Source organism: Barbus barbus, assembly GCF_936440315.1.
Source record: "Barbus barbus genome assembly, chromosome: 3".
In the NCBI taxonomy this organism is placed as follows: domain Eukaryota; kingdom Metazoa; phylum Chordata; class Actinopteri; order Cypriniformes; family Cyprinidae; genus Barbus; species Barbus barbus.
Window position 1 is genome coordinate 19,315,778 of NC_136731.1, and position 26,050 is coordinate 19,341,827.

The following is a 26,050-nucleotide window of genomic DNA, read 5'->3' on the forward strand; positions in this document are numbered from 1 at the left end:
GGCAATTTATTTAGCTCTTTTCACAATACACATAATTTCAAATGGCCTAATGGTTAGAGAGTCGGACTCGTAATCCAAAGGTTGTGGGTTCAAGTCTCGGGCCGGCAGGGATTGTAGGTGGGGGGAGTGAATGTCCAGCGCTCTCTCCACCCTCAATATCACGACTGAGGTGCCCTTGAGCAAGGCACCGAACCCCCAACTGCTCCCTGGGCGCCGCAGCATACATGGCTGCCCACTGCTCCGGGTGTATGTTCACGGTGTGTGTGTGTTCACTGCTGTGTGTGTGCATGTTGGATGGGTTAAATGCAGAGCACGAATTCCGAGTATGGGTCACCATACTTGGAAGAATGTTACTTGCAATGCAACGTGAAATTAATAAATAAATACAGTCCACTATGACTGTAGACTCATCACAAGACATCAGACTCACTGGATCACAGAACTGCAGAGCACATGACAGAAAAAAGAATCGACAGATGTTCTAAAAATACACATAGTCTGTTTTGAAGATTGAAAAAGAGGAAGGGTACGTCAGTCCGCCAATGCTGGAGGTGTTCTCGCTCTATTACTGAGAGGAAATGAATGTGAGCACAGTTCTGTATTTCACGCCTGGATAATGTTTCTTCTGACTATCTATGTACTAAATATTCTGTTTAACTTCTGTTTACAGTGACAACCGATACTACAATACAAATATAAGATATAATGCACAATCAGCTGATCATTACAGATGATCCACTTTGCATCAAGATCTTGATCACCCTGTCAGGGTGTATTTTGTGATTATTATCAGCTGACTGTACATTATTCACTTCCTACTTACATTATAAATACATAAATGGATGTGAAATATTGATTGGAGTTTGAATTATTTTATAATGTGGCAAGAGACTGCACAATGCTAGAAGAGACTAATACAGCAAAGCTATTTAGTTGGCACAATGGTCAGTTATAAAGTGTAACAAACAACCTTTATACAAAAAATATTTGACCACAGAATGCAGTGACTGACCAATCAGAACGGAGTATTTCGGGATAAAAAAAAATTTAGCAGATTTGTATTTATTGTTTGTTTGTTTGTGACAATACATGCATGTGTCTATGGGTTAATGTTTATTAAATCTGTCAGTTAAAAAAGGAAAAATATTTCACAGATATTATATTAACAGTTTGCTTAATGTAAAAAGCTAATTATTCAATTTTGGAAACAAAATGTTGTCACTCTTAATATTTTTCTCAGTATAAACATTTTTGCTCATAAATATAAATCTTTTATTATTATTACCGATTCATATTTTAGGAGGGGGTCCCTTTGCAAGAAGATCATTACATGTAGTTTGCATCAAAAATTTGAAACCCCTGTAGAAAATAATAATAGTATTGTACATCCTAACATGAAAGAGTTGCATAGCGAGGTTTTCGCAAAGAAAGAAAAACTATTAAATTACATTTTTAAAATATATGGAATTATTTCTACATGTTCCAAACAATATTTTAGCCTTTCATATGCAAATGTAAAACAGGAAGCTACATGCAATTACTTTTTCAACATAAGACACGGATCTAAAATTAGCAGCATCCTCTCTGAGCACCTAGTGAAAGCACATGCGTGTCAAGCCCCCGTGAGAAAGACTATGACACAAATGTGGTATTTATCAAAAGCTGAAATAAGAAGTGATTGATTACTCCAAATAACTCCTGAAGCACTGATGGGAAAACACCAATGACAATGATTCTAAATAACACACTTGTTCTCCTTTACTAAGAGGAACTCTGCCAATGACTGCCAGCATCTGTCCTCTGAAGGGTGAGGCACTTGCAAAAGACATTGGCAAAACCCACATCAAAACCGGAACTCTGGGTAAACCTGACAGTGGAAACCAGTGTGGCAGACCAAATACGATGTGTCAGAGCTTAACTGAGCATGTGTGAGGTACATAACGGCATGGAGATGAAGTTCAAACTTGTGGAGTTATTTTGGGGGAGTTCCTGAGGTGAGTACCAGGAACATACATAGATCTTCCTGGCGGTGGAAAGGGATGGGGGAGGTCAAAACAGCTGCCAGATGTGGAGGAGTCCCAGGAGCCCTGTCACATTCTCACACACAATGCACGGCTTGTGAAGTTGCCACAGGAAGTGAGGTCAGGGTTCCTGATCCCTCCCCCACACTGACAGATATGTAGTTCAAACCAGAGTCGCTTGGACTTTTCTGAGACACATCAATCTGTTTGTCAAAGCATATGGCGTTGAAACTTCTGCATCAATACTAACTGACGGTGAATTTCCTTCACGCACATGCACACAATTTTACTATTTACAATGGCGAAATCACCTCACTCATAAACTGAAACAGGAATCACTTTCAGGTGGATGCGTCGTTATTCTTGATGACTCATTGATTTCCATACATGCTTGAGGGCTTATCTTCAAAACAGGATGAAATGAAGCACATGGTCCTTATTAAAATGGGACTGTCTTGTATTAACAGGCTCTTCACACCAGAAAGCGCATTTAAATGTAGTGTTCAATGAGATAAATCTCTTATGATTCATACCTGCCCTCCCTGTGTGAACACGATACAACATAGCCCCAATGACAAACAAGCCTAGACCAAACGGCACACACCTGAGGCGAAACGTGTTCATCAAGACAAAAAAGGCATGATAATAAACCGCTGAACTGATTCTAGTGACTCAGCGAAGGTGGTTTACATATATGTGCAGATGTCAACCAATAACGTGCGCCTGACCACATCCAATCTCGACATTAGTAGTAGGTCAAAGAAACAAGATGATTTTGTGTTAAGCGTACAAAGTTTGCAGCTGAAGGCATCAGAGCCAGGATTAGGGTGCAGGTTTAGGATGTTTCCCATATAAGCCGAATGACTAGTAGGCCGATTTTTTCAAAGCAAATACAAAAATGTAAAGAAAGAAAACATTCTGATATCCTCAAGTTGGCTCATTAAGCCAAAAGGTAACATAGATAATGCCATAAGAAACCAAGTGTAAATAAATGCCTGCCCAAGCACATTCTCAAACCACCTCATGAAGCACAAGGCATGACTTGGCCAAATGCATAAACATCACTCCTCCCAAATATCAGTATAAGGAAGTGCCGCGAAATAAACGCAAGCCAGGAAAAGGGGATGAGGAACATCATCAAATGCCAACCGCCATATCATCACTCAAAATTTGCATCATGGAAATTAATTGGGCGAATATATTGTGGGAAAAACATGACTAGATTTATGTCTTGCATAGACACTTTTATGTGGCCAAGTGTAACTGACAATGGACATGCCCATTACCCAAACAAATAACAATCCCAAGTCTCTTGACAACCAGATCACTCCATATACTAAACCATTTCATTTCTTTGAGTAAAAATTACGGCTTTGCCACGATAAAAGTCATTATAAAATCCAGTGAAAAAGAAAAATGGGGAAAACTAAGACTCTAAACAACTCAGAGGAAGTGAGGAGGTGGAACCAAAAAAAACTAAAAACATCTGGACCTAATTTCTAACGAGAGAAGCTAAAATACTACCACAAATGTGCCTTTTTGATCCCAAACATTTTAATCGAGTGGTGAAATCTTTTTGCGTCCGTCTGCAATATATGTTTTTTGTAATACATGTATTTTCGTTAACAGGCAAATTATGGGTGTAAAAATCATTACCCAGCCATCCTGCGCTCTTCCGTGCTGCTGCTACTGTGTGTGTGTGAGAGAGTGTGAGCGAGTAAGTGAGTGAGAGAGAGTGAGAGTGTGTGTATTGCGTCGCCGCGCACAGACCGAGAGGTTGTTGTTGAACAGCGCGTGGATTACACATTTCTGAATTAAACGGAAAATACAGCCGTACCCGACGCGTCCTTGGGACGTTAACGCAAACCTAGAGAGTATTTTTCTTGCCTTTTGGCGTCTGTCTTAACCATGGCTGCGTTATTGATTAGATTACATGCCACAGTGATTCCGCGAAAGTTTTGACTTTTGTAACATCAATTATTTTTGGCTCTCCCGACGGATCCTTCGCGACTCGATCAGGCGGAATCAGGAATTACGGCATCTCATGTAAACGAAGATTAAAAACATCGACACTCGCTTCTTCTCTCTGCCAAGCATCGCACATGGGGTAAGTTTCCCAGCACTGAAATAACCATATCTCTAACTGAAGTCAGATGTCCCTTAGTGTTACAATAGTTCTGTGTCTTCATTGATTTTCATAGCAGCGCGATAGAGCTGTGTATTTTAATTATCACTCTTATGCAAATGCTTAAGACAGATGTGTGAGCCCTTCTCAAATCTCACATTTTAACAGCAACTTGTGATGTGTTTATTTGTCAACAGAGGCACGTTTCTATCACCGTCAGCTCACTGATCTTTCTCGCATGCACTCATCTGATAATGAGCTGCGTGAGATAGTCTTATTACAGCTTTCGACACATGCATATTCCTCTAGTGTCAGTTAGATATAAAGTGTGACTTGCATATGTTTTGCATGCCTTATGAGAAAGTAGCCCGCAAATGTTTGCCCACCGATGTAATGTGTAACATGCGCGCAGTTAAACATTGACCTGCATCATCCAGATTCGCTGGACTTCATGTGTATTGCAGGACCTCTTCATTTGTCAACAGGTACTGGGGACGGGCTCTTGCTGAGTTCATAGCACGCAGGGAGCTTTGCGACATTTGTAGCCGTTGAGGATTTGTCCATGCGTCACTGTAAGGATGGCATTGTTCCTAAAGGTTGAATTAATAAGACAAAGACTCTATTATGGCATTATGCTGCTGGACAGAGTGCTCTGAGACTGGTGTCTGTCTCTTAAAGGGATAGCCCACACAAAAATTACAATTCTGTCATCATTTACTTGTTTGTCTTGTGCTTCTTGGAACGAAATGTTTAGGGGATTTTTACTTTAAACCTACTTAAGTTATCACTTTGTGGTGAATGAGTCTTAAAGGGACAGTTACCCACAAATGTGAATTGTCATCATTTACTCATCTTCAAGTTGTTGTAATCCCCTATTACTTCCTTTCATGTGGACACAACAGGTTGTGCTACTTTCATTGCATATCTTTGCTTTGTTTTTGTTTTGTACAATAAAAGCGAATGGTAGCTGAGGCCTGGTTGCTCAGCCTTACATCACCTTTTGTGTTCTACGCAAGAAGGTAAGTCATACGGGTTTGAAACATGATTCTTGACAAGAGTTTTAATTTTCCTAGTTATTTTTTGAAAATCATTGTTTGATCTCAAACATCATTCATGCTTGCACACATTCAGACATTTACATTTACATTTTACATTTAGTCATTTGGCAGACGCTTTTATCCAAAGCGACTTACAATTGGGGAATACAAGAAGCGATTAATCTTGAAGAGTCAATCAGACAGAGGAAGTGCTCGTAACACCAAGTCTCAGTCATTGTTTAAATAAGTACAGTACAAGCTAGTAAGCGGAGAGAAAGATAGAGGGAAAGAGTTTTTTTTTTTTTTTTTTTTTTGAGTTTAGGATGAAGTCAAGTACTGCTGAAAGAGATGAGTTTTCAGTTGTTGCTTGAAGATTACCAGGGATCCGGAATTCCGGATAGGGGTGGGAAGATTATTCCACCAGCCAAGAATTGTGAGCAAGAATGTTCTGGAGAGTGATTTTGAGCCTCTCTGTGATGGTACCACAAGGCGTCGCTCACTGGCAGATCTCAGACTTCTGGAGGGGATGTAGGATCGTAATAGTGAGTGGAAGTAGGAGGGTGCTGAGCCTGTAGTAGTTCTGTACGCAAGCATCAGTGTCTTGAACTTGATGCAAGCTGCCACTGGTAGCCAGTGCAAGGAGATGAAGAGAGGTGTAACATGCACTCTTTTGGGCTCGTTGAAGATCAGTTGTGCCGCTACATTCTGAATCATTTGTAGAGGTTTGATTGTGTTTGATGGCAGACCAGCCAGAAGAGCATTGCTGTAGTCCAGTCTAGACACAACAAGGGCCTGGACAAGAAGTTGCGCAGCATGCTCTGTCAGAAAGGGCCTGATCTTTCTGATGTTGTGTAGTGCAAACCTGCAGGATCAAGCAGTCTTTGCAATGTGCTCTTTGAAGGTCAGCTGGTCATCAAAGATTACACCAAGATTTCTGACCGAAGTTGATGGGGTAATCATTGATGAGCCTAACTGAATCGTGAAGTCATGCTGTAGAGTCGGAGTAGCAGTGAAGACCAGAAGTTCCGTCTTTGCCAGGTTGAGCTGTAGGTGATGTTCTTTCATCCATGCCGAGATGTCCTCCAGGCAGCCTGAGATCCGTGCAGCTACCGTTGGGTCATCTGGTTGAAAAGAGAGATAGAGCTGTGTGTCATCGGCGTAGCAGTGATAGGTGAAGCCATGTGCATGTATGATGGGACCCAGCGATGTAGTGTATGTGGAGAAGAGGAGGGCTCCAAGAACCGATCCCTGAGGAACTCCAGTGACCAGTTGATGCGGTTTGGATACCTCCCCTCCCCAGGCCACCCTGAAGGATCTACCGGTGAGATAGGATTCAAACCAGCGAAGTGGAATCCCAGTGATGAGAGGGTAGACAGGAGAATCTGATGATTGACAGTGTCAAAAGCAGCAGAAAGATCCAGCAGAATGAGGACTGACGATTTGGAATCAGCCTTTGCAGTTCGCAGGGCTTCAGCGACTGAGAGTAGCGCAGTCTCTGTTGAATGGCCACTCTTGAAACCTGACTGTTTAGCATCCAGTTTGTTGTACTGTGAAAGAAACCGTGAGAGCTGGTTGAAGACAACTCGTTCGAGTGTTTTCCCTACGAATGGAAGGAGAGAGACAGGTCTGTAGTTATCTAAAAGAGTAGTGTTTAATCTAGGTTTTTTGATCAGTGGGGTTACCTGAGCCTGATTGATTGCTGTGGGGAAGATGCCTGTGAGGAGAGATGTGTTGATAATGTGTGTGAGTGCCGGTAAGAGTGTGGGAGAGATTGTTTGGAGAAGGTGTGAGGGGATTGGGTCGAGGGGACATGTTGTAAGATGGCTGGAGAGAAGTTTGGATACTTCTGCCTCGGTGACGGGACCGAAGGAGAAGATGGGAGTTAGAGCAGTGGATGTGGTTGATTGGAGGTCCTGTGGAGTTGAGAACTGGTTACTGATTGTTCTAGTTTTGTCTGTGAAAAAAGAAGCAAAGTCATCAGCGGTTATCAAAGTGGTGGAGGAGGGGGACAGAGGAGAGAATTAAATGTTCTGAAGAGATTACGCATGTCTGGAGCACTGGTGAGACCTGCATAACGATCAGTTACAAGACATACAAGAACCAGTTGCGCGTTTAAGGTTTTTGTGTTTTTTTTTTGTTTTTTTTTTAATGAAAGCAGCCAATTGCAGAGATGTAGGTCAGCTCTATTGTATATACTGATTTATGTCTCCCCTGGAATCCAAAGCTACATTGAAAAGCCATTGCGCTGGCTTCTGAATTTAGGTCAAGCTATGAAATGCATCCGTCCCATTAGTCCAAAATGCCATCGTCATTCACTAACAGCACCTCTCTGAGGTACTGACTGTATATTATGATTGTACATTCTCTCTAGGACAAGAAAAGAGGTTGGGGTTGAGATGTTTTGTAATCTGCTTTTGTGGTACACAATGCCTCCCTCTGCAAGATAAGCTGATATGTAAGAGGAAACGCTGGCTATCACATTGAGAGCTGTCCATCCATCATTCTCAAGTGTGGATGTGAAATGTGTGCGTGGTCACGGTATTCTTCTAAAAGCTCTAAATGGATTGATTGTATTATCAATTATTCTGTGACTGAGTGCTTTGCACTTGCACATGGGAATTTCTGCATGCTTTTTAAAGGAGAGCTAACTAGTTATTGGATGGAAACAGCATTACTAAAGTGGGAAAATTAAGCCGAGCAGGAATATCAGGCGTTGGATCTATTGATGGATGTGGAGAGGGCAGAGTTTCTATTCAGTGGGGTCTATTCAGGTGATGGTGGGGTGTAGTAAAAACAGCAGACTTTCATCACGCTGGGATCCGATCTGTAGACAGAGCTGATATGCGCAGCATGTAGTCCACGTTGGCATCATGTGATGCCATGCTTCATTAAACCAGAACAAAACCAGCCACGCTGTCTCCGCTGACCACCACCAGCTTTCTTCATTCAAGTTCACACTCTCAAGCCATGTCAACGTGAGAGAAGATTCAGCTGTGGTTTTTATTTAATATTACCCGCTGTGCCTTGAATGGACCCTACACTCTTAAAAATTAAGGTTCTTTATTGGCATTGATGGTTCCATGAAGAACCTTCAACATCCATGGAATCTTTCAGTTCCACAAAAGGTTCTTTATAGAGGAAAAAGTTACTTTCGATTTTTAAAAAATTCTTCACACCAATAAAAAAAAAAAAAAAAAAAGAAGATTATTTTGAGAATTGTTAACTGAAAAGTTCTTTGGGGAACCAAAAATGGTTAAATTTTTGTGAACACCTTTTTGGAACTTTTATTTTTAAGAGTGGCCAACATGGAATATCCTGGATTTTTTGTACTTTTTTTTCAGATTTTGCAGGAAATCTATGTAACTCTGTGGAAAGCATTTAAGCATGGTGAAGATTGTTAGCTGGTAGCAGAAAGCATGATCAAATTAGCCCAAACATGTGAAGAGCTTTGTGAATTAATGTGCATTCTAATTTCCGTGGAAGTCTGCTGAGCTTTCCACATAGTTCTGCGGGCACGGATTCAATGTAGGCATAACTATGACTCATCGTTTCAGCCTGAGCCTCTCATAGTTTTCTTTCAGAATTCATTTCAAACTTTCATGAAGCAGCAAAGCCTTCGCCTTTAGATATGAGTGGTACTATTCATTATGACGACATTTTCACCATGGCTAGTGAGATTGCATGCCAACTGTCTGATTTTTACCTGATTGGTGTTTTCTCCTGACCTTAAGTTCAACTCTGTCGCAGAAGCACATGTTTCAGAATGAGGTTTGTTCCCCATGACTTGGCTCTGCATGCCCACAGGTCGCATACTGTATGTGTGTTCAGACGTCAGTGAGGAGGGATTGTGCTTGAGAGGCGAAGTTAAATAAAAAAGTGAATAAATAAACTCCATCTAGGCAAACGGAAAGATAAATAAATGTCGCAGGCGGTGGTGGGAACTTGAAGTGTGGGATTTTTGGGCTTAGTCACATGAGGGGTTAAGGGAGGGACCAGGTCACAGTGTGGGCGGAGCGATCCCTCAAGGACTCTTGCATTTAGCATTTTGGCAGCAGGCACAGAAATCTTGCAGCACATCCTGAGTGAGACTTCACTAAGGAAGACAGTATCCCTCATGTCAGGCAGAGCATTTAAATAATAGTCCACCCGACAATGAAATCACGTACTCATGCTCATGTCGTTCCCAACCTGTATTAACTGTGTGGAAAACAAAGTGAATTTTTCAAGAATGTTCTGGTTGCTCTTTGACCAGTTGGGGATGTCAAGTTCCAAAATGACATAAAAAGAGTAATAAATAAAAGTGGCACCAAAAAAGTAGTCCAAATGATTTTCAATTCATAAATGATTTTTTGAACAGATTGAAAATAACAAAAAAAAGATTTGTTCATAAATTGGTGAATTGAAGACTTTCAGTCAATACGCTCCAAAAATAGAGGCTCCAAAATTGTGTTTTTGTAGCGATGCCATAGACAATAGGGTGGTACTATGTACAATTCTGTCTTTTATGGAGCTTGACAGTTCTCATTAATTTTCATTAGTTTGAAAAGAGAGGCTAGGGTAATCACCTTGTTTAAAACAACATGCAGTTAAGAAAATAATGCGTTTTTTGTGTGTACTTTTTCTTTAAGGACAAAGGATATTTGTGCTTGAAGGTATTGTGGTAGATAGTCATCATTGGCAAACCAATATGTTTTGTTGTTCAGGGAAGAATGACGCTCAGAGATCAATGCATGCCTGGTCAACCAGGGCAGTTTTTCTTTCATTTTCAATCACACCAATCAATAATAAATCATCTTTGGTGATATTAATAGAGGCCGGGGTTTCCAGTGCTTTAGGGCTTGCGCTGTTATAAGGCAGCATGCCATCTTTCCTCAGCCGAAAAACACTTTTGCTGGGTGTGGCAGCTGGGACGAAATAAACGACTTCTGTTTTTGAGGCTGTTGCTGAGCAAGTTACAACTCACAGCCGGCAATATGGAGCTTGTAGTATTTGTGCCAAGAACTGCGAGTGTCGCAGCAATACATTGCCTTTGCTTGTGCTGCTAACCTTCTCCGTAACATACACACAGTCTGCATGTTTGATGCAACTGTACAGTAGCGTACATATTTAATGTTGAGACAATCACAAACACAATTCAGTAATGTATGTTGTATACAGCACAGTCACTTAGCCCAATCTGTCTGTCTCACACAGACACATGCAGACAAGGCTCAGGGGAAACTTTCTAAATATTTACTGAGCAGCGTTTCAGTCAGGGGAAAGACTTTGTCCATTTTAGGACAGATAGCGTTTCGAGTCATGGAAGAACTTCTAAAGGTCTCTCTTTCTATTCATGTCTTGCATCTGTGCAAAATCACTATTTATGGGTTTAATTTAGCAAAACATCACCTGACTGATATAAATCTGCCATATACAATAGAACAGCAGATCCGGCTTAACATTGATGCAGGTGTACACAGATCTTCAGATCAGCAAGAGAAAGTTGTATTTTGGGAAATATATTGCATTGAATATGTTTCAGTGGTTCATGACCTAAAAATGGGTCACACATCAGTTCCCGAAAGTGTTGCAAATTACATAGGAAAAAAAAATGCAGACTCAAACAATAAACTGCAAGTAATCATATAATTGTGCATAGTTAGAATAGCAAAATAATTCTGAATTTTTTAAATAACTTTTTATTATCGATGTCAATGTGCATCTATTCAAACTTTACAGCATTTTGTAAAATAAAAAATGACGATCTAGCCTAGAATGAATTCTGGTTAACTTGCAAGGACAGTCATGGTTTGTGTCGGCCACAGTATGTTTTTGTACAGTGAATTACTGGCTGCCGAGAGCATGAAATCATCAAAATTCATGAGACATTTATGTTAATGACATGTTAATTTTGCATATTTTTGAGATTATGCATGTTAATTAAAAAAAATCATAAGGTATGATTTTCACCCCAAAATTAAGAATTCTGTCATTATTTATTCACCTTCATGGCTGCTGAACACAAAAGAAGATAGTTTAAAGAACGATGGAAACCAAACAGCATTGGAGATCATTGACTTCCATTGTATGAGACATTTCACAAAATATCTTCTTTGGCATTTCTTGAAATGACATGAGGATGAGTAAATGTTACAGGTGTTTTTTTGGGTTAACTTTGGTACTGTGTAGAGACTTGGCCAAGCAAAACCAAGTGAGAAACCAAGTGTTGAAATAACAAAGCAGTTTCAAGGTTAAAGAAACCTTCCAACAGCAGCGTTTCCTCTGTAAATCTCTCTCTCTCGTGCTATGATAATGTTAACCATTTTACTGGCCACTAAGAGGTTTGGAGATCATTTTTGTGTTAGTGAGCCGTAAATCATTTCTGGCTGATTTGTGGCTTTAAGTACTCCATAAAGCACTGGATATGTATTGATGTGGTCACAGTGTAGTTTTCAAACGTCTACCGGGCATCAGTCTGTCCAACTGCATTAAGTTTCCAGCAGGTACTGAAAGAGATAACGGCATGCCAGACCCACACACCCTCCCCCTCGTGATAGACAGCGTATTGTTACCCTGACTGCCTTTGTTTGTGCACCTGGAAGAAGCCCACTGAGGAAGCCCTGTTGGAATGAAGAGCTGGATTGCTCGCTAGACCTCAGCAGATTAAATTGTGGAGGGGGGGCTTTGTCCATCAAACCTGCTCTTTCAGTCGTGGCATCTGTGATAGGATCAGGCCCATCCTCATGCTAACGCCATCATGAATGTCCATGAGAAAGACATGGATCCTGCCCACACAGGGGCTTTTTGCATGAGAATGGCCCAGATCTGTGCTCTCTGGTGGGACGTTGTTGGATTCACTTATTTTTTTTGCAATCATTTGCTGAAATAGATGTTGCACAACTTTATCTCGTCTTTTTACTGAAACAAAATTAAACGGTTGGCGGTCTTGCATAACTTGTGGTGAACATTTAGACTAAAACGATGTTTTTGGGGGGGAAATGGTCTCTCACTTCTCTTAAACAGTCAAATAAAGCGCTGATGTTTTGTTATTGGTAAATCTGGTCTCCCTTGACGATGAGAAGAGGGTTTTTTATAAATGTCTTTTGAAATGATCCACAGCGAACGCATGGGTCACTGGTAAGACAAAACACAAATGCACAGACAGTTCAAAGCCCAGACCCTGAAACTCAATATTGCAGAAAAACATATTCAGACAATGTCATATATTAAATTTACAGCTTGCTGTGCCAGTAATACATTTAAAGGCCCACATGATATGATTTCTGACTTCCCCCTGTAACATATCCTGCACTAGTTAGCTTGTTGAATTTGATCTGCTTTGGATCGATAACTAAACCACACCCTATGGGCAATAAAATGACATGCATAAGATGTTTTTGAAGGCGCCAGTGGCAGTCATGCTTCAAAGATATAATCAATGACGGTATGTCCAAAACAAAACACTTTTTAACTATGTAATAGTGTTTAATGTAAATGCAAAATAGGATGGTCTAGTTTTGAGTGTTTCAAGCTTTTTGGTAGCAAAGGACCTGAACATAAGATGATCCCTGCAAGCTATATATTTTTAAATGCATTCCTACTCTGTAAAATAGTAAGAACGTGATGTTATTTTCAAAATTTAATAGTTTGATTTTATATTGTCAAAAAAAATCTGTAAAATAGTTCCTTTGTATTGTAGTTGGCACTATATATCTACCCACTATTTGAGTAGTGTTTTCGATTCCAAAAAGTCCAAATGTTTCTATTTCTATAAAGAAGATTTAAAGACTTGCAAATTGCTGTACAACCTGTACTGAGCAGATAAAGGCAACAATTTTTCTTTCTTTCTTAAACAATGTCTGCCATGATAACTGACCAGTATTTAAAATAAAACTGCAATGATGTGCACTGCTGTAAAAGTTAACTTTTAACAATTGAATGGGTGAGTTAGACTGGAATGTGTCTTTTTACCAATGATAATCATGCAATTGTATTATTTATAGTATAAGATAACAGTTTAAGATGATATGTATAGTATACGATATGTTTTATATTTTATATTTGCTGTTATATTTCATATAATATAATAATTAAATGAATTTGCATTTAGAATCGTCACAGCTCAAAAATCAAAGAGGCACGTGCCCTTTCAGACTATAGTCAAAGATTATAGAAAAGGAAGTAAAACTTTCATTTTTACCATGACAGACAGTCTGTGAGGAAATCCAGTCTTTATAGTCCCAAAGGGACGTGCTCTAATATGTCAGGAGGGTCTGGGAAAGATGGAAGATCATTGTGCATTTTTGAAACAAAGCCAATACTTGTGTTTATCGTCATTTAATACAAAGAATATTTAAATGTAAACACACCCAGAAACACGAATACGGAGTCTCTCAGAGTGGATCTGTTATAGTTTAGGCACACTGGCCAGTTCTCCCCCACCCTGTTTCTTATCCCTTCCATCATTGTTGGATGAAAGGTGCCAGATTATAATACAGCATCGTATCACAAAAGGCAATCCAGACTGCTTTGTTCATCTGTGTGGGTGCCTGTTTCCTTTGTGGAGTTTCCCCTTCTTTTTTCACACCCTCAACCCCCAAACGCACCCAACTACAAGCACATACAGTACATTATCACCTCTCAACTGTCCCATACACAAATGACGCATACGAGGAACACTTGCAGGCCACATTTGCACAACGCTAAGATGTTGTCACGAAGATCTGACAGTGTTTCGTCTGTCTAGAACATGAGCGCGCACACACACACACACACACACATCCCATAATAAAGCGGAACAATATTAGCATGGGTGGGGTTTGCGTAATGGGGGAACAGGAACAGGGCTGTAGAACAAAGCAAGCGTGATTTCTGTTCTAGGACCTTTCATTAAAGGATACCTCCTATGTAGGGACAACATAGAGTGTGAGGAAAAAAATGAACTTGTGAAACTTGATGATCTGTGATTTAGATTTAACTGATTCTTGCCTTTATACCGGTAGCCTGCTGCGGCGTTAAACCATTTCTCTTAGTTTGTCAGTTTGGTTGTTATTTATTTAATTTATGGTTGACAGTGATAATTCAGCAAATTTAGATTTTTATTTACTTGGTCTTCCTGTGCCCTGCTGCTGATATGTGTAGATCTCATCCTTGAACGTCTAGACATGCCTTAACGGGCAGTAAGTTCTCTGGAAGATTAAATAATGAAGTACTATTGCATTAGCTCATTATCTAATGAGCACTAGAGACGGCGAGACCATGGCTGTGCTTCTAAATTAATCCTTCCTTATGTTTTTTTAATCACCCTTTTGTGGGCTTTTCCTTTGATCTGCGCAGTAGACATTAAACCGTAGGGGGTTGGGGGATGACAAAGAACCGGTCACGAATCTGAATCGGGATCACAAAAGGGAAAAGACTTCTCAGCCATTAGCCAAATAGATTTAAAATGTTTAAAGCGAAAAGTGAAAAATGTATAGTATAAAATAATAAAGTTCTATTTTAAGTTATGTCGTATTTGTACTAAATGAAGAATATTTGATCAAATCAGCTAAAGTTTAATTAATAGTTAAATTAATACATTTATTTATAAATAATGCATTAAATTGATCAAGTTGCAGTGCAGACATTTATAATGTTGCAAAACATTTCTATTTCCAATAAATCCTGTTTTTATTTTTTTTTAAGAATCCTGATTTTAAAAAATCAGATCCCACAAAAATGTTACTGTTTTTAAATCAGCATATCAGAATGATTTCTGAAGGATCATGTGACACCTAAGACTGGAGAAATGATGCTGAAAATTCGATTCGTTACCGGAATACATTGCATTTCAAAATATATTCAAATAGAAAACATGCTAACACTTTAGTATAGGGACCAATTCTCACTATTAACTAGTTGCTTAGCATAACTATTATTAACATATTGGCTGTTTATTAGTACGTATATAGCACATCCCTAATCCTACCCAATAACAAAACTTAACAACTAAGCAGCAAATTAAGAGTTTACTGAGGCAAAAGTCGTAGTTAATGATTTGTTAATAGCGAGAATTGGACCTTAAAATATTTTTGTGTGACCAACAGTACTTTTAAATTGTAATATTATATCACAATTTCACAGTTGTTTTCCTGTATTTTTGATCGAATAAATGCAGCCTTGGTGAGGATAAAAATGTTACCTGTGTTGCTTAATGACCATAAACCTTTGAACTGTAGTGTTTGTATGATGCATATTCTATAAATTCTTTTGTAAATATACCGGAATGAATATCTATTACTATGTATATTTTATGCATAGTCCAGCTCTACCCTGACTGTCCAAAATGTGCTACACTCTGGGGGTTTCTCCATCCCACTATGTTTTTTTTATACACAGCTCCTCGTTTCCTGTCACCTTGTGCCCACATGCAAAGAAACGCATCAGCAAATAAACAGAGATGACAAATATAAACCATGAGCCATGAGTTCGAATGGGCTTTTGTTTATTTATGCCTCGCAGAGGAGGAAAAGAGACTAAGGAGTGAAGAATAGACTTGAGCCACACAATATTGACTTATGTACTGAGAGGAAATAATGGGGCTAAATGTAAGCTGAGTGGAATAGCAGCTCTCGATTTCTCTCTCTCTCTCTCCCCCGTCTGTTTCCTTCCCTCCCCCGTGCGGCTGAGGACAATCGTATACCCAACTTTCCAAATATTACTATAGCAGAACACAGTCTTGTGTGGCACCCTGCCACTGCCTCCTGGCCATGAAAGGGTGCCTGGGCTTTACATAAAGTCAAAGTAAAGGCGTAATTAGCCAAATTAATTGAGAGAAGTAAAGACATGTAGATTGATGTCAGTTTGTTCGGCAAAGCTGGTCTTTTGAAATAAGAAACTAATTAGTACTAAGTCAAGTGTCACAATTTGTGTTGCCTATAGTAAAGAAGATAAGTGATTTAAATAAACCCATTTACACTTTATTAATTGTCAGTGCGTGACTATGAACGTGAATGATACCCCAAACAGCAGCAAACTAATAGAGACTTCAACAATAATACACACCCGCACTTCTGTGACTAGACAATGACAAGACAATGACGAAACTTTCTAGTTCGCATGTGTCAAACGCATTAAAACTCAAGTATACTTTGGGTTTAACAACCCTTATCTAAAGGCCAGCACACTCATGAGCAGTTGTAGCAACTGGCAAATTGGTTTGGGGAAGGGGTTGGACTATATGGTCAGGTTTAGATTTGGGTCATACAATGTTTTATGATTGTCTCATACAAATGAAGTCTTAAAGACTTGGAGAATTTTGACTTGAAGCCAGTTAACATCCTAGCAAACAAACTATAAACACACTTCGGTTACTGCATAGTAACTACCAAATATCACCCCAGCATCACTCTTAAAAATAAAGGTTCCAAAAGAACTGCTTACCTTTTTTTTTTTTTTTGCAGTGAAGATCAAATTTTCTTTCCACTCTAAAGAACTTTTGTGCAATAGAACTATGAATGTTAAAGTAATAGTTCACCCAAAAATGAACATTTTGTCATCATTTACTCACCCCCACATCATTCCAAATCTGTATACGTTTTTTTTCTTATGCTGAACACAAAAGAAGATATTTTGACGAACCAAACAGCTGTTGGTCCCCATTGACTTTCATAGTAGAGAAAGAAATACTATGGAAGTCAATGGGGACCATCAAATGTTTGATTATCAGCATTCTTCAAAATATCTTCTTTTATGTTCAACATAAGAAAGAAACTCATACAGGTGGGGGTGAGTAAATTTTCATTTTTGAGTGAACCATCCCTTTAAGCCATTTGTGGAACCATTGATGCCGAAAAAGAACCTTTATTTTTTAAGAGTGATCGTGTGTGTGTGTGTGTATTCCTTACATTTTCTCCAGAATACCAAACTTTTACTTAAATGACTCTTTTCTGTGGCTCTAGTGGGTGGCTCTAGACTCTAGAGAGTGTCTAGTGGGTGGCCACATGGTCTGATACGTTGACTAATGATGCTATTGCAATCACCCAAGTTTGTCAGGTATTATTGCACGATTCCTCTTCTCAATTCCTGTTTCATCTGTCATTATACACATCTAAAAATGGCACCAGAAGAGAAAATATTATTCTCTAATTCTATTGCATGCTCTAGAGGTACTTTTAATCACACTACTGTAGCTCTATATAATTGCATCAGTACTTGTATGTTGCTTACTTAACTTATGTTTTTTTTTTTTTTTTTGCTTTTTATGCTTTTTCAGAAAATATCTATGGAGTTCCTCTCAGAGACAGAGTTCATGTACGTGATATGTGGCAGACCCTCTCAAATCACATGTATCTGCTCAAACTTCATAGCAAAGCACTTGGGAGCTGTTCAAAGATTTTTGCCACTTTCTTGCCGTTTTGAAGACGTTTGAGTGTGTATTGCATCTGAAACCAGCGTCGTATCTGTGGTTAAATCTCAGAGTTGTTTTTTCCCAGAATGCCACTAGATACTGCTTCTCAACATATAGTAACTTGTTAAAAATTGCAGTAGGATGAACAGTAGTGATATCGTGTAGTTTTGTGTACGTCTTTACTGAAGTGTTGTGGCTATGTCTATATGTTTTAATGTACAGATGAGACACGGATAACGTTGTCATTTGTGTTCTGTTTTGTTTCTGAGATGTCTGAGACATCTGCCCTTCTGTATTATCTAAACGCCTGGTGCTCATCCATGTCCTGGAAATAATTGAAAGGGAGGCTGGTTGTCTGCTGCTGAGGACAGATGAGTCAGAAGAGTAAAATCTCCCCAGACTCCCTAAAACTTTCCCAAAACTTGCTCACACACAAAACATGTAATGTATGTTCTGTCAAAAAAAATTTTTTTTTGAATAAGCAAGTATTTTATGATTCTAGTAGAGAGTGTGTGGAAAATATAAGGGGAAAAACTTCAAAACAAAAATAAACTTACATGGCAACTACTACTCCAGTCAGTTTTTGTTTTTTTTAACGACTGGTCAAAAGCCATTAGATTAATAATGAGTATTTCATTCTCTTGACAACTTCAGTTTTTTAGAGTAAGAAAAAAATGTTTAGTTTATTATTAATTATTATTTGCATGCTTTTATTCCTAGCAGCATTGCTTGCTTATATAGTGATTTTTACATAGGGAAGAGACACCTTTATTGCATATAACTTGCTTATTGATGGTTGTAAGATGATATTTTCCATAAAACTGTTTTGGAAAGGTATACAATGCTATACAAATTAAAATATATATATATATATATTTAAATGTATGCATTTAACATTACTCTAAAAGTAATCATTTAAGATTGTTTGTTGCTCTAAAATACTCTCAACACATACAAAGTAAATTTTTGCTAAGTAATATTTTGATAATTTGCTTTGATTTGAGTACAGTTACAATATAAAGTCTAATTATAATATATTTAATTATAATAGATCGAAAACAAACGTAAAAAAACATGAACATTTTAATTTATAGCTTATTGCTTTTATATCTAGGTTCGTACCCCTGCTGTACCCCTTTTTTCATTACTAACGTCATTACCAATGATTTGGTTTTAGGCAGATCTGTTACATCACAGTCTGTCTCTCAGCGCTGTAGGAGTCCTGTCTCTGTCTGAGAACTCTGACGTTAATAACTTTAAAAATACACTTTGTTTCTAGGAAAGTTGCCGCTTCCACAGAGCTAATCGATGCATGGCTGTGAAAGAGTTAGAGCAGGCCCCAGGCTTGTTGTAGAGCGGTGGCACCAGCGCACAAGGCTTGTCGGCATGCATTTGCGCTAAGACTTGCTTCAGCCTGCCCACATGTGTCTTGACTCGTGATAATGGGGCTACATGCAGCGTCAGATGCAGCACAGCTAGCTGTGGTGGTATTGCATTATGGGTCAGCGTGCAATCTGAAGACATTACATCAATGGTTTCTCTATGTGTTTGTGGATAAAAGCTTCACCCACAAACTTTTTTCTACCGAACAATGCAGTATAAGCCCATTCATGTTTTATTTGCTGTGGTTTATGAAGGAATGTTCTGGTTAAATTCCAGTTAGGCTCTATGGACAGTAGCATTGTTGTAGATTACCACATTACATAATTTTTACTTGTACCTCAGTTTATAAAGTCACACCAACATCTGTGGACAGCTGTGCACTTACCATGGAAGACATCCATTGTAACATACACTTGCAGTTCAAACATTGAGAGTCAGAAAAAAAGTCTGTCTTTTTAAAGACAGTAAAAACATTTATAATGTTAAAAAATAGTTATATTTTAAAGGTGCCATAGAATGAAAAACTGTCTTTACCCTGGCATATTTAAATAATAACAGTTCTGTACATGGAAATGACATACAGTGAGCCTCAAACACCATAGTTTTCTCCTTCATATGTAAATCTCGTGATTAAAAAAGACCACTGAAAAACAGGCGAATCAGAACATAACACCGACTGTGACACAACAGTCGGGATCACTACGCCCACAACATTTGCATAAACCCGCCCTTGTTCTAAGCCGGCCGAACCATCAGAAGCTCTGCAGGTATTGTAAATAAACAAGCGCGGACAACAGCGAAAATAACAAAATAAATGTTATGTTCCAGGCCGTGCAGGGGGTGTGAAGTGCAGGGATGGGTTGGTGTCTGTATTCAGAAAGGCACAGAAAGCAAATAACGCGAGCCACTAAAGGGACATGGTTAGCTCCTTGCTAGCGGTAGCCTGTTACAGTACATACGATTTCACTCTCAGTAACTGTGCGTTCACACCGCCGCCGGCGAGAGCGTCAAAGTGGCCGGAAGTCATTCATTTTCAATGAGAGCCGGCGGCGAGCTCCGGCGAGAGCGGCGCGGCGAGTCTTGGACGGTGAGAGCGTCGAGGAGAGTTGAAATCAGGTCAACTTTATGGTAATGAGCTATGATGCGGTTGGGCGGCAACCAATCGGAATGTAGAAGTCCTCCGCCTGAGAGGGTTCCAAAGAACGCAGTCCTGTAAACTTTGGTTCCGACCACATTAGTTCCCAAGCAAAATGGAAGAGAGATTAATTATTGCTGTGGCGGGTTTCCCGATAATATTTGACATGTCCCTGTTTGTGTACAGGGACATAAATAAATAAAAATTATAGGGGACATTTTCCCGCTACAACGTTTGTTTTTCAGCGGGAATGCAATTTATTTGCTCAAAACAACACCGATTTGACCAATTGCATTAAGGCTAACTTACACTTCAATCTGGACAGTTTGTAATGTAGGCTGCACACAAATTAATGTTAATTAAAGACCAAGGCTAGTAAATGTCTCCTATAATGTTGAAATTAGACTAGCACTTAACCATGAACACAAATCCACACCACACAAATGGCTTTTAATTGGATCAACCTGTTTGTTTCCTTTGCGGCTCCTTTAAATACAAGACGAGCATTCAATCTACGTCAGAGCGTCAGCGCGTCCACGAATCTTTTCTACAGCGTCTCAGTCAGGGCGGCCAGGGCGAATTTTGACGCTCTCGCCGGCGGCGGTGTGAACGCACAGCAAGGAGAGATGAGGATGATGGCGAATGACTTACAGATCCTGAGCACCACTGACAAGCATCTGATCTTGTGAAATGTGTGGTAAGTACTGTTGCTCCATAATGTAAACATAGTTTGTGTGATCGCGTCTCTTGAAAGTGAAACTATAACGCGATCGATGGATCGTTCAAAAGCAGTTTCAATGCCTCGCATATTAATAACGGCTCCCTGATGCCCGCGTTTTATAATACAGTATAATTACCCGACGATATAACTGCGAGAGAAAGTATTTAAATATATAACGTTATTTTCCTCCCTGTGCTTCCTTCTTGCTGATGAGCCGTACTGTGAAACAGCCAATCAGAGCAGAGCTCAACATTGAGCAGCACTGTGAAACAGCCAATCAGAGCAGAGCTCATTATTATTCATGACCCTGCCAAATAAGCCAATAACAGACCGTTTCATTCTAGGGAGAAATCCTAGGGTTGTAAATGGACATGTAAAATCGTTTCTGGAGATTTTTTGCCCTTACCTAAGCCACATACCTTCTGTGTAGATATCAGAGAACAATTTAAAATACTGTATCAATGCATTCTATGGCACCTTTAAATAAATGCTGTTCTTTTAAAGATTATTTGTATCATGGTTTCCACAAAAATTTGAAGCATAGAATGATTTCTGAAGGATCATATGACACTAAAGACTGAAGTAATGGCTGCTTAAAATTTAGCTTTGCCATCACAGGAATAAATTACATTTGAAAAGATTTAATTTAAAGTAGAAACAACTTATTTAAAATTATAATAATATTTCACAATATTAGGCCTACTGTTTTTAGTGTTTTTGATCAAAAAAATGCATCTTGGTGTGCTTAAGAGACTTCTTCCAATTAAAAATCTGAGCAGTCCCAAACTTTTAAGTGGTAGTGTGTGTACCTTTTTTTTTTTTGTCTTCAAACTAAGCATTATGTGGTAATAAACAGCTTGCCACAGGTAAAGATCTTGGCTTGAATTTAACCTGTGATGTTCCTTTTAGATGAAACTTTTTAAACTGCTTGTGTTTTGTTTTATGTTTAAGCAAAAAGGTGCTATAATGTTGGGCTATTTTGAGAATAATATCTCAGCTAAAGGACATTGTTAGGCATGGCTCAACAAAGTGCCTAATTCATTATCTATTTGGTAATCTAAATGGAAAAATTTGGGAATTGGGCATGCATAATGAAATATCCAAAACCAGCCAATATATATCCAGGACTGACCAATATCAATGGATAACCAATAAAAATATAGCTATATTGCACATCCATCCTTACTTCAAAAAATATTATAGAAATGCAACAGAAATAACAATCCTGTGGGCGCTGTGCAGTGATATGGTGGACTGGTGTTTCACTGTGACTGTATTATATATTATAGCACGTGTGGAACATGGTGTTAACCAATCAGAATCCATTACCAGAGCTATTTGGTTTATTAACTGGCAAAGCCAGATTTTTCCAGTCATAGAATTGGGCGACTGTAAAGTACATATCAGTGCTGGGTCATTAGCAGGGTGGAATGAGAGTGTGTTGAATAGAGCTTTGTGATCTTGGGACTCTGTGTTGTATCACCTTCGCTGCATTGACTAGCTTTGACTCATGACTCTTTTGGCTTAACGAAATAGATGGAACTTTCCTCCCCCGTTTCCTCCCACCCTCCTGTATGTGCTCTGTTTTTTACCCTTGTACATCTGATATTATAGAACCAGCCCTAGCCAGCTAATAAATGCAATTATCTATGACATAATTGTACAGCTCTCCGGGGCAAGGTATAATGAGTTTAATGATCACGTGTCCACCTACACTGCATTCAAACTTTTTGAAGTGTACAGGTTGCAAATTCGCCTTACTGTTGTTCTGTTAAATGTCACCGCTGACTGCTCTTTAGCATGACTTGTGGTTCACTATGTTTTGTATTAACCTGTTGTATTATAAAATTCCCCAAGAATAAGCTCTGTGTAATGGTGCATTTGAGGTAGAGGTGAAAAAAATGTGGTCATGTGGATGGTTATACTTATCACGACGACTACAGGATGTAGAATTGGTAGCGTGCCGGTGTCTGAAGCACTTTACAGAGCGCAACAGAACCATTTTGTATAAAGAGAACTTTACTCATACATTTATAACAGGCCGCAGACAGATTAACATACAAGCACGATTAAAATAGGTGGCACGAAGCAAGAATGAAAAAAAAGGTGCTAACAAACAACACGTAAACAAACCTGATTTCAGACATAGCTGAAGTGAAACATCTGTCAGTTACGTGTTGTTTAGTCTGGGTTTTTTCCAAGTGCGTGGTTCCTGACAGTTTGTGCAACCTGTAAAGTTGTCTCAAAGATCTCTCTGGAGAACAAGGCAAATGGTGCTCAACCGATGCTAGGCAACAGGTGCGTTGTGGGAAACACGGTTGCTCAGATGCCGCTTACTAATTGGGGCTTATCAGGTATTGCTGGGAAGCGCAAACAACACCTGGGACCTTTGTCGAACTGTCATGGGGATGTGGGCGGGGTCCTGCCTGAGACTGGGGTCCTAAGTTCAGGTTTCACTGAAGTCGGTAACAAAATCATAATGCTTGTCATGAGAACTGTAAGAGCGACCTTTATGATGAGTCAGTTCTGAACTACAACAATTTAATCTACAACGATTTCTCTAAGCTATGTGTATCCGTTGCACTTTGCCACAAAATGAGCGGCTTGCTGCTGTGCTTCAGCACGTTTCCTGCTGCACGTATTACACCTGTAAGAATCCGAATAAACTTCCTCTGCTCTGCTTTTGTGTCTCTCGCCTCCACCAAACCTTTCCCGCATTGTGTCTTGCGCTCCACCAGTCAGCTATCAAGTCTGAACAGGATGTTAGTCTTCTGACACCACAAGCACTTCCTTTGGCCTATAGCAGTGTAGTTGTGTACAGGAAAACTGCTCTTGTTGGCCAGCTGGACTGTGGAGACCTGCTACTGGAGATGCAGTCACTGTTTTGTCTACTTGTCCTTTGTCTTAATTGTGACCTTGAAGCACAAAGCCAGTCTTAAGTCACTGGGGTATATTTGTAACAATAGCAAAAAATACATTGTATGGGTCAAAATTATCCATTTTTCTTTTATGCCAAAAATCATTAGGATATTAAATAAAGATCCTGTTCCATGAAAATGTTTAGAAAATTTTCTACCGTAAATATTTTTTATTAGGGGTGTGCACGAACATTCAAATATTCGGTCTGTAATTATTATTCGAACAATAAAAACACTATTCGAATTTTACTATGTGTTAATTTGCTGGCTGTAAATGCAGGGAATCATGATAAATCCTAAGCAATTATAACTACATTCACTGGGTGGCGCGGTGGAGCGTGTTAAGTTGATAGTATTTGATCACAGAACGTTGTCATCTGCCTCGAGAAGTTTGTATTTACTTTGATCTAAATGATCTTACTAAATGTAATTACTTCTGATCAGATGACTTAGTGAAACTGATTTATTGTACTATCACCACTACAATGAGAAATCACATGAAATCCAAACACAGTCGACTGAGGAAAGACAGCTGTACATCACTGCATTCACGACTGCAGGTGAGCGCAGCTGTACTCCGATTGAGCCGAGAAGAGTTTATCTGATAGCGAAAGGATCTTCAGACATATAAAGTTTTCTCGAGGGAGAGTGGTTTAACACAAAGCGCTAAGAAACTGTTAGCACACATTATCTTTGTCAGCGCGTTCTTATTGTTATCAGACTGAGGAAAAAACTTTCACACTAGCATGTGGATATTATTGTTTCTCTCAGAATTAATACGTGAAACAATTTAAACACAATAAATATAGGCTGACTCGAGTATATGTAGCCTACATTCTGTATTGTAATTGAAAAAGTCTGCTTGATTTTTCCGTTTGCTCTGCTTGATCTTGAATGCTTTTTTTTTTTTTTTAATGTATTTTTTGTTATTGTTGCTTACACGTTTTCAACCAAAATAAAACCTTGCGATATAACGTAACGTTGTTGTAGAACATTGTTGAGTAATGGCTAATCATAAGCTTGTTCAGAAATCATGACAAAAACTTGATAATTAAAAATAACGTCTTTCTCATCAAACCTCATTTAAATAAATGAATATTCGTTTTTTTATGAGCCCGAATATTCGAATGCAAATTTTTTGGAAAATGCCCATCCCTAGTAAATATATAAAATCTTAATTTTTGATCAGTAATATGCATTGCTAAGAACTTCATTTGGACAACGTTTAAAGGTGATTTTCTCAATATTTCGATTTTTTTTTTGCACCCTCAGATTCCAGATATTCATATAGTTGCATCTCAGCCAAATATTGTCAACAGACAGTCTTAACAAACTATAGAGCAATGGAAAGCTTATTTATTCAGTTTTCAGATGATGTATAAATCTCAATTGCAAAAAACTGACCCTTTTTTATGGTCCAGGGTCACATTTATCTTTCAGTATGATGAATAACAAGAGACAAAAAATTCATTATTTAGACAGGATGACCTGGCGTCCCGTTGAAGGACGGGGCGGGGCGGGGGTAATAGTGAAGTGGGGCAGGCCTGAGACGGCATTGCCGACAAACCAGACCATCAGGTTTCACATGCTGTCAAATCCTTAGATGAAAGGCACCAAAGGTCTCCACACTGAGGCCCAGACTGCTGCAAGGACCTTGCAGACGGCCCAGTGAAATCATGAACATGAGTTGTCAGCAGCGAAACTACCCACTCAAACCTGTTCCGAGAGTGAAATTTCCGTGGGTGGTGGAAGTAGAGCTGTTTTGAAACGCATCAGTCGGTTTCTGAGAAGGCGACTCACACATTTTGATGGGTAATTTAAGTTTTGGTCTGACAGTCTAAACTGTTGATTGTTTACAGTGTGAAAAATGTGTTTACTGAAAATCGTTCGAATGGAACGGCCCGCGTTTGGTGTCATTTTGGACCAGTGTACCAGTAGAGAGTATCAAATGAGACACAACCTGGACAAGGAGGCCATTGTTCTTCACTGCTGCTCAAGGAAATGGCCTTGCCTGGATATTATTGGCATTTGGCAGCAGGATTTCTGCCACTGTCTACGCAGCTGTAGCTCATTGTGTTCTTATAGGTGACTGAGACACGCTTCCTGGTATGTTTACATAAGTCGGCATCTGTGATTATGTATGTGAAGGGTTTTGAACTGTGTGCAGCAAACAGTGATTTGAAGTGAGGTGTGTGCGTAACACAGATGTCTCAGATTCCTGCCTTTGTCTCCAGATGCCATTCCACATGGCTCCAAGGTCTCTACAGTGACTCTGGCTTGATGGAGGATTTGCGTCTTTCGGTGTCAAGGCTTTGGGTGTGCTGATGGTGTGTCTTGGGCAGT

At 39.3% G+C, this 26,050-nt stretch overlaps 1 protein-coding gene across 1 annotated transcript in view; it reads left to right on the top strand.

Annotated features, from left to right (window-relative positions):
• Window positions 1-3,712: 3,712 nt before the first annotated feature.
• LOC306849694 (sphingosine 1-phosphate receptor 2-like) overlaps window positions 3,713-26,050 on the top strand; it is a 31,852-nt gene continuing 9,514 nt past the window's right edge. Inside the window, exon 1 of the mRNA XM_079384932.1 lies at window positions 3,713-4,128. The gene's annotated coding sequence lies outside the window, so the exon portion shown is untranslated. The remainder of the gene's footprint in view (window positions 4,129-26,050) is intronic.